General features: G+C 49.0%; 1 pseudogene; it reads right to left on the bottom strand.

Moving 5' to 3' along the window:
* Positions 1-206: 206 nt before the first annotated feature.
* Positions 207-10,490, bottom strand: part of LOC115331423 — a 37,319-nt pseudogene continuing 27,035 nt past the window's right edge.

Here is a 10,490-nt window from a genome sequence, read left to right as displayed (position 1 = left end):
GTTTATTTGCCTTATGTCTTGCATTCTGCAATTCTTATATTTCCAAGACCAGTAAGCAATATACAAAAAAAATTATCAATATATATATATATATATATATATATATATATATATATATATATATATATATATGAGTATATGTGGATGCCTTATGTCTAGGATATACTTTAAATTATTAGAAATATTGACATAAATACATCATAATCTTACCCGGTAATTAGGATCACAACATCAGCTGCGCTTTCCTATTGGGTATCTGCAAGTTTTGTCATTGTGTCCTCTGCATTAAGAAATAATTTGTTCTTGCGTTCGGAATGCTCTGGATCAGGACCATTGACTGTGGTACTAAAGTAGTTACCCTAGAGAAATAATAAAAAAATTTATGGTGTTTGAGTCTGAAATATCATATCTCGAGTTGGCCAATAAAAATTGCATATTCCGAATACATACATTGTCTTTTTCAACTTCCACAAGTAGAAACTTGATCATCGGGGAAGTAACCTCTTGGTACATGAGTGACATCTGAAGATATTGGGTATTTGTAATAAAGTCACCCCAAAAGTTTGTGGTATATTTCGGACAAAACTTTAAACTGGATTTTCTGAGACACGAAATTTGTTATGTGAATAGAAAAGGCAGGTTTGCACCCTGTATGAAACGACGCCGTGGTTTTGCCGACCGCGCTCTTAAGCCTCTGTCCTGTTGCTATATCGTGCTATTATTACAATGCGCTATTTTTACGGGAGCTTACTGTAACACGCTGTTTTCGTGTGCTTTCCTGCCATAGTGTTACGTGTTTATACAATGAAACGGTAAAGATTTATTTGTTTTACTGATGTCTGTAGAATGCACTTTTGTAGAAGTGGGTGGAGTTGGAGGCACACTGCTACGTACAATTTGTTTGTGGTTAGGCTTAGTGAAACAAATTACATCTCAGAGTTATTGTTGTTGTTTGCGGGATTTATAGCGCAAAGACGCCGATAGCCATACTGCATCAAACAAGGTAAACTAGAAAGCAATAGTAAAAGTATAACAGGAATAAAAATGGCTATAATTTGTGTATATTAAATTTAATTTTGTTTAAAACCTAAAATATTGTGAAATGATATAATAGGCTACTCCCATTAAAACAGAGTGGGTTGGAATGAAATGAAGTGCCGGAAATTATTGTCACGGGTGGTGACCAAAAAAATAGGAAATAAATAGGAAGAAATAAACGTTTAATGTGGCGAACTTGTGCCAAAAAAATAAAAGGGGTACAACGATAATAACAGAGCGTCGCGGGCGTCGAAGTTGGCGGAGCAGCACAGTCGAACCTGGGGCGAAACTGAATTCGCTCGCCTGGCGGAATCCCTTATGTACCCTCGTGGGTTTCTGGATCGTTCGGCGTAGAAGGTTCGGTGTGTACAACATCCTAACCTCGAATCAGGAAGACGGTTCTCGAATTCACTAGAACACCAAATTACACTGTCAACAAAAATGTGTAGTCGCGCCAGGAATCGAACCCTGGCCTTCTGCGTGGGAGGCAAGCGCGATAACCGTTAGGCTACGCGCGCGCAGCCTACTTGTCCAGCTGCGCGCGCGGCATTACTCCCCCCTTTAAAAAGTGCATCGTCCCGATGCAACCCAAAACAAAACAAAGCACATAAAAAGAACGGCTAACTAAAGAGTCACTTGAAACACATAAGATCCACAGTCCTATCGAGCGTAGTACGGCTTCAGGCGCACGACGTGGACGACTTCAGGTCGTGGTGGGCGGCGTGATGATGTTCTTGTTCCGTCGGGCATCACCTCGTAGTTCAGCTCGCCGAGGCGACGAAGTACCTTGTATGGTCCAAAGTACCGTTTCAGCAGTTTCTCACTGAGGCCGCGGCGACGGATGGGCGTCCACACCCACACCCTGTCTCCGGGCTGGAAGTGAACGTCCCTGCGACGAAGGTTGTAGCGGCCCGCGTCGACGCGTTGCTGGTCTTGAATCATTAGTCGGGCGAGCTGGCGGACTTCTTCGGCGCGTTGAGCAACCGCCTGGGCGTCGTCGCTCTCATTGTCAGATGGCTCATGGGGCAGCATTGCGTCCAGCATGGTCGTTACCTTCCGACCATGTACCAGCTGGAAAGGGGTGAATCCAGTGGTCTCCTGAACCGCCGTATTGTAGGCGAACGTGACGTAGGGCAACACCTCGTCCCACGTCTTGTGCTCTACGTCGACGTACATAGAGATCATATCGGCGATTGTCTTGTTGAGTCGCTCGGTCAGCCCGTTGGTCTGCGGGTGGTATGCAGTGGTTCGACGATGGCCGGTACCACTGAGACGAAGGACCTCTTGCGTCAGCTGGGCCATGAACGAAGATCCGCGATCTGTAATCAGAACTTCGGGAGCGCCGTGCCGGAGGACGATGGACTCGATGAAAAACTTGGCGACTTCCACAGCAGTCCCTGAAGGAAGAGCTTTCGTTTCGGCGTACCGCGTGAGATAATCTGTGGCGACGATGATCCAGCGGTTCCCCGACGTCGAAGGCGGAAAAGGACCAAGTAGATCCATTCCGATCTGCTGGAAGGGTGTAGTTGGAGGAGGAATGGGCTGCAGAAGTCCGGCCGGCCTCGTCGCCGGTTTCTTGCGTCGCTGGCACTCGTGGCATGATCGTGCGTATAGGTGGACGGTCTTGGGGAGCTTCGGCCAGTAATACTTTTCACGAATACGGTCCAGTGTCCGGCTGTAACCAAGGTGTCCGGATGTCGGGTCGTCGTGGCAGGCTTGGAAGATCTCCTCTCGAAGGTCACTCGGGATTACCAGCAACCACGGTGTGTTGTTGTTGCCGAAGTTCTCTTTGTAGAGTACACCTTGCCGGATGGCGAAGGTCGGCAGTACTCGTGAGAAGACACGTGGCACGGTACTCCTGCCCCCTTCCAGGTGCTCGATTAATTCGCGCAGCTCAGGATCGTCCCGTTGACGTCGTGCCATATCGTCGGTGTTCACTGCTCCTAGGAAGTACTCGTCGTCATTGTCGTCGCTGCAGCCGGAAGGGGTTTCGACGGGGGCTCTGGACAGGCAGTCGGCGTCGCTGTGCTTGCGGCCTGACTTACAGACCACTGTCATGTTGAACTCTTGTAGTCGAAGACTCCATCGAGCGAGGCGTCCTGACGGGTCCTTCAGCTTCGGAAGCCAGCAGAGCGAGTGGTGGTCCGTGACTACACGGAACGGGCTCCCGTACAAGTACGGACGAAACTTCGTTATTGCCCAGACGACCGCAAGGCATTCTTTCTCAGTTGTGGAGTAATTTTTCTTCGCCTTGGACAATGTCCGACTTGCATAGGCGATGACTCGCTCGATGCCTTCTTGCACTTGGACTAGTACTGCGCCCAGTCCCGCGTTACTTGCGTCCGTGTGAATTTCTGTTTCCGCATCCTGGTCGAAATGTCCAAGCACAGGAGGAGTCTGGAGTCGTCGTTTCAGTTCGTCGAATGCCTGCTGTTGCTCCTCGGCCCATTCGAACTTCTCGGCGTCCTTCGTGAGATTCGTAAGTGGTGCGGAAATCCTTGCGAAATCCCGAACGAAGCGTCGATAATAGGCACAAAGTCCAAAGACTCTTCGCACGGCCTTCTTATCTGTCGGCGCTGGAAATGCCGCGACGGCGCGAGTCTTCTCGGGGTCTGGGCGGACGCCTTCGTTACTAACCACGTGGCCAAGGAACTTCAGTTCGTCATAGGCGAACCGGCACTTTGACGGCTTGAGTGTGAGTCCGGCGGTCTGAATGGCTTGAAGAACAGCTCGGAGTCGTCTCAAGTGCTCGTCGAAGTCAGCTGAAAATACTACGACGTCGTCAAGGTAGACGAGACAACTCTGCCACTTCAGCCCTGCCAGTACGGTGTCCATGACACGCTGGAAAGTTGCTGGCGCCGTGCATAGTCCGAAGGGCATCACCTTGAACTCGTACAGTCCATCCGGCGTGACGAAGGCTGTCTTCTCTCGGTCCCGTTCGTCGACCTCGATTTGCCAGTAGCCGCTCTTCAGGTCCATCGATGAAAAGTATCGAGAGTGGCGCAGCCGGTCTAGAGTGTCGTTGATGCGGGGGAGTGGGTAGATGTCTTTCTTCGTAACCGTGTTGAGCTGCCGGTAGTCCACGCAGAACCGAAGAGTTCCGTCCTTCTTCTTAACCAGCACGACTGGAGAGGCCCATGGACTGCTTGAAGGTTGGATTATGTCGTCATTCAGCATCTCTTAACCTTGCTGATGGATCACCTCCCTTTCCTTAGCGGAGATTCTGTACGGCGATCGATGCACGGGGCGCACGTCGTCCTCGGTAACGATGCGGTGCTTGGCAACCGCGGTCTGGCGCACCTTCGACGACGTCGCAAAGCAGTCGCGGTATCCGGCGAGGAGGTTAACCAGCTGACGCCGTTTAGGGTCCGGAAGCTTAGGCTCAATGTCGAGCTGCGCTGGCGACGTACGGTCTTGCTGGGGCGGCGAGGATTCGTCAGTAATCGCGGTGATTTCGGCGGGGTTTCGGAGTTTCTCGACGTGGCCCACGGCTGCACTTTTCGTGAGGTGTTGCGTTTCGTTTCGGAAGTTCGTCACGAGGGCCACAGTCCGCCCATCCTGAAGTTCAGCTACTCCCCTTGCGACGCCTATGCCTCTTTCCAGGAGCAATTGGAGGCTTCCCTCGAGAAGAACTTCGCCACAGGAAGCTTCATCGATCCCGACAAGTACGAAAACACTCGACCGCGGTGGTAGGTTTACGTGGTTTGCGAGGACTCGGACCGTGGGTGACGTCGCTTGGGGTTCCTCCGCTGGTGGAGCAGGTTTTCGTAACGTCAGCCGGTTTGTTCCGAGGTCGATGACGGCGCCATACTCGCAGAGGAAGTCCATTCCGAGGATAACGTCCCTCGAACAGTCTTGCAGAACGACGAACTTGACAGGGCACGTTTCACCGTGGATCTCGACGCGAGCAGTGCATCCCCCGACTGGTGTGATGAGATGTCCTCCGGCGGTTCGTATTCGGGGTCCTTCCCACGGCGTCATGACTTTTCGAAGGCGGCGGGAGAGCCTCCCACTCAAGACTGAGTAGTCTGCTCCGGTGTCCACGAGTGCCCATGCGTCGTGGCCGTCGATGACGACGTTTAGGTTGTTGGACACCGTTGCAGGCGCGTCGTAGCGATGCGTGGCGTCGGGAGAGTGGGAGCGCTCCGGCGTTCTTGGAGGCTTTTTACTCAGGTCGTCTTCGGCAACGGCATCTCCAGGCGTAGCCGCACTTAGTTTTCCCGACGAGATAGGGGGTACAGGCTGTCACGGCGCGACCGACGGAAAGGCGACGCGGAACGTCGGGGGGATGGAGAACGGGAACCTCGTGGTGCGGTGGGCGCTGGTGACGGAGGGCGACGGAGGTATTCCTCGATGTCCCTTGGTCGTTCTCCAAAACGAGGTCGACGGTCGTTTGGAGCGAATCCTCGCAGGCCGAGCTGGCGGTAGGGGCACCTCCGGTAAACGTAGTCAGCCTCCCCGCAGTGGAAGCACACCGGGCGTCCGTCATCCGTGCGCCACACGTTGGTCTTTCGAAGTCCACGCTGCTCTTGGCGCGGCGCGTACTGCGGCGAAGAGACTTCTCGTTGGGGTGCAGATGGGTACTGCCGAGCAATAGGAGGCTGCGGACGACGAACAACGGCAGCATAGGTCACAGCTGGTGGTTCCGGTGCGGCGTTGGCGAGAACGTCTGGCTGGAGTGCTTGCTGGACCTCTTCTCGAACAATCTCGGCGATCGAGAGTGAAGCTGGACGTCCGGTGGCAGGTATCAGCTTCTTCAGTTCTTCACGGACGATGTCCCGGACTATTTCTCGGATCCCTGGAATATTGGGGCTGAGGGCGCACCTTGACGGCGTGGGTGCAGCGACGGCAGGGGCTCGATGAAGGTGAGCGGCTCGTGCTTGCAGGGCCCGTTCAATGTTGGTCGCCTCTGTTACAAACGTCTCGACGGTGGTCGGCGGGTCCCGGACGAGGCCTCCGAAGATGTCATCTCGTACGCCTCGCATCAGGATCCGCAACTTCTTTTCGTCGGTGGCTTCAGGGTCGGCGCGAGTGACCAGGCGCAGGACATCCTCGACGAAACTGGTGATGGTCTCGTTTGCGCCCTGGGTTCTCATTCGAAGAAGGTCCTCGGCCCTCTCCCGTCGATACTGGTTAGTGAAAGTTCGCCTCAACTCATTCTTGCAGGCGGTCCACGAGATCGATGATGTCTCCCGATTCTCGAACCAGTGCCTGGCCGTTCCTTCGAGCGCGAAGTAAAGGTTCTGCAGGCGCTGGTCCTCCGTCCATCGGTTGTGCTGGGCCACCCGCTCGTACTGTTGAAGCCAGTCCTCGACGTCTTCGTGGGCGTCCCCGTGGAATGGCGTCGGAGTCCGGGGTGCGACTGGTAGGTAGATGAAGGCAGGAGCGGCCGGGGTCTGTGACTGCTGGCCGTCCATCGTCGGCTTCCTTGGCTGCTTGGTCCTGGGGGGCAGAAGTCCGTATTCCGGGTGTAGACCTTGGGTGCGGCGACTGGTCCGAGTGTCAGGTTCCGCGTCGGGTGGTCTTCTCACCGGGCTCGGAATGGGGCTTGCGCTGCGGGCCCTGGGAGGGGAACGCTGCACGGGCATGTGCTACCCAGCACCTCCACCAAAATGTCACGGGTGGTGACCAAAAAAATAGGAAATAAACAGGAAGAAATAAACGTTTAATGTGGCGAACTTGTGCCAAAAAAATAAAAGGGGTACAACGATAATAACAGAGCGTCGCGGGCGTCGAAGTCGGCGGAGCAGCACAGTCGAACGCTGGGGCGAAACTGAATTCGCTCGCCTGGCGGAATCCCTTATGTACCCTCGTGGGTTTCTGGATCGTTCGGCGTAGAAGGTTCGGTGTGTAGAACATTCTAACCTCGAATCAGCAAGACGGTTCTCGAATTCACTAGAACATCAAATTACACTGTCAACAAAAATGTGTAGTCGCGCCAGGAATCGAACCCTGGCCTTCTGCGTGGGAGCCAAGCGCGATAACCGTTAGGCCACGCGCGCGCTGCCTACTTGTCCAGCTGCGCGCGCGGCAATATTGGGAAAAATAGACTCCGTTGTTGTAGGAGTCAAGGGTAAAGAAAAACGTGTAAAACATACTCTCCACAGTGGTCGCACACCGGTGCAGACGTATGGGTTCGGAAGGCATGAAGCATCAATATAAATTTGATCGGTGCTCTTAGATTGAACTGCTAGGTAACCTTTTGCTAAAATATTAAAAATATCAGGACTTAAGTGAATAGTGGGAATTTTGAATTGAATTAAACTATCTCACAAATACGCATTTTTATGCCGGCTGTGTAGCAATATTTCGGTCAGGTTCTCTGTCGTCATTTTTGTATATTATTTAAGATGGTGATATACACAGTCGTTTCAAGGGCTCGTTTATAAATATACATTAAAAGCAGGAATTAAAACAGCGACCTAATGTTTAAAAGATATCGTGGTGTGTTGATTTGCACACGCTTTTAATTTTAATCTGTTTTGCAAAATAAAAAACAATTTGGGAAACTAAGTTTTCCTAATCATGGTTTTGATGTGAACATATAAATTCCCATTTTTTTAGTTTTCAGAAAAAGCAAATTTTTCTCCTGGTGTATTTCGTTTGGTTAAATTTATTTCAGATATTCTTCATTGTCCTTTTACGGAGGTTTCACATGAGACCGTCTGCGTAAAGGGTGATTGGAAATACATTATTATTCGCTCATACAACTGTAAAACTAACGCCTAAAGTCCCGGGGTTAAGGCCGATAAGACAAGACGACCCGGGCGCGGGGGGAAATAGAATCCATTCGCACTTTTCTGATTGTCTTATACAAACCTTGTCGGCGAAGGTCTAAATCGCCTCCCCACGACGAAGCATAGAGATTGCGAAACATATTGCCGTTGTGGCCGATGCCGCGACATACAATACACTTAATAAATACTGAAAGGACAAGAACGGCAAAGAGGTACTTAATTTACGTGTCCCCCTTCAAGCGCGAATTTTCTGCCCTCAATGACGATCAGCTGTCTCAATCTCGAGCACGCAAGCGCGGCCACATATCTACGAAAATTACAGGCGGTGGCTTTAGTGTTGGAATTTTGAAAGATAAGCCCTGCCATTCCCATACTCTCAATAACAGTTTAATATTTGGCTTTCAAGAGTAAAATGCTGCTGTGTATGAAGAGATAGACATAAACATGGCTTCAAGCAAGTCAAATTACCAGTGCTAACATAATATGGCGGAAACACTCAAATGAACCCAGAAACGCACGTTTATCAACCCGCATTTCTTCTTCTGCCTCACTAAAGCACATAGCTTTACATCGACAGGTTCCACGAGGTGCGACATTACGAAGCCTGTAGTGAAATGTCTTAAGTCTAGCTTTCGCGATTATATATAATTGTAGACTTTCCGATTCCGTATCTTTGTTATATGACAGTACTCGCTAGCACCTATGACGACGGTCGTATTAATTTAAAAGCATTATTAAGGTAAAATCGACGCACGGTTTAAAGAAGAAGAATTATTTCAATATATGCGTTTCCCTCTTCTGACTGCCATTATTATTTTGAGTATTCATTGAGTATATAGAATCCACACATCCCTGGGGTGTTTTAGTGAATAAAATATGTGATATTGGGTAATGCTTCATTACGCCATGAATTCATAAATATAACATATTTCGAACCGAATCAGCCAGATAAATATATCTTACCATAGAAATGATGAGAAGAAGGTATTTTATTAAGTCTTCAATATGATCAAAATGCTCGTGGTGATGTCTGTCCACATCAAGTTTTAATTCAACTTCGAAAAGGTCGGGGATGGTTACAGGTTTTTGGAGTTGCTGAAAGTGGTAAAAAAATAGAATGCACAAGCTTCTGGCGATGGCAGAGAAAAATAAACATAATAAACATAATGAGCGTAGTTTCGGAGTTTTATTATTGTTTAGGACCAAACACCTAAATAAATAATAGGCATATATTCTTGATGAATACGTGTTGTATGCATGAATAGTGCTTAAATATGAGCTCATTGTATTCCTTGAGACAAAAATATATTGGTTGTATCCATACACATTTACTTTCTCATATGTTTGTAATAGGAAAGCATTACAAATTCCATTTATCGCGCTTCGTATGTTATCACATTTTCAGCACATTTTCAATGAGATTGATGTTTTCTCTATTTAATAGTAGAAATATGGAGTTGATACTGGCTGCAGATTGCAAGGTACCTCTTTTCAGGCTTAATGACCCAGTATTTATTTATTAACGGTTTCCGTTAAGGGTAAATGTATCCTAGTGAGGTATGTCAAAATCCTAACTTAAGCATGTACGCAGAGTAGTATAAAGTCATATTTAATGCTTTGTCGACCCAAGCGCTCTTCATTGAACTTTTCCGTGCGAAATTGTTTCTGGACCCATCTTTTCTCGTCATTTTTGTGAAAATTTATTTACTGCATACGTTTTGCTTGATTGCCTGCCAGCGATTGTCACGAGGGGCAACGTATCAGGCGGCAGTTAGCAGATCCACAATCGACCCAGATACGCCCGCCAATAGCTCAGTGTAAAGCCTTGTAAGCACCTTTTGAGGAGCTTAGTGCGTCTCTGAATTATGGGGCTGTTATAACGTACACGTGCTATCAAACAGTCATTGCTGAGAATCGGTTTGTTTATCTGTGGTCGGCAGTTTACTGAACGTCTGAGAGTATATCCACAACCGTTGCTGGCGTCCTTAGTGTGGGCCGTCTTCGTGAACGTCGGAGCCCATGACGCGGCGCTGGTACGCTCTGCATTAAGATCTATTGGGGGGCAAGTTGGTTGAACATCTAGACTGTGACATATGACTCTTAGTTATTTGCGGTTCTTTATTCATATCATAGGTGGCACGTTCTGCGGTAAATAAATCAGAAAATATGGCCCACTCTACTGTGGCCCTTTCGAGTCGCCTCATTGACAGGCTGTTATATATCTTGCAAGAGAGCCTCAACAATAAAAACATTAAAAGGATAAAGGAAACAGCAAAAAAGTTTTTCCTCCCTCTTCTGTTTTGTCTGTTTACGCTGTAGGTTTTAAGCAATAAACTTAAAATGCTCTTGATTTTTTAAATGAACATTAGTAGGTGTGACAATAGTCATCATTGAACTTTGGCAATGACCCAGGGTACCACATGATTAATGGTATTCTTAAGTACAAAAAAGTGTCCAGCAGGCGGGAACCAAAACAACTTCCGCCAGATGGTAAGGAACGTCGTGTGAATATATGCGAGGCGCTGCTGGGACGCAATACGGCAAAGAAAAAAAATCTTCTACGCATCGTCTCTTGGGACGAATGTTGAATACACAATGTCCAGCCAGAGACGAAGCGGGCAAGCAAAGAGTGGAGATACACTTGGTCAACAAGACCAAAGATCCGGGCAGGTCTGACGCAGGGCAGAAGTTATGCTCAACATCTTTTGAGACCTT

Source organism: Ixodes scapularis, unplaced genomic scaffold, assembly GCF_016920785.2.
Source record: "Ixodes scapularis isolate PalLabHiFi unplaced genomic scaffold, ASM1692078v2 PGA_scaffold4__175_contigs__length_147842914, whole genome shotgun sequence".
Taxonomy (NCBI): domain Eukaryota; kingdom Metazoa; phylum Arthropoda; class Arachnida; order Ixodida; family Ixodidae; genus Ixodes; species Ixodes scapularis.
This window is presented reverse-complemented; position numbering and strand designations above follow the sequence as displayed.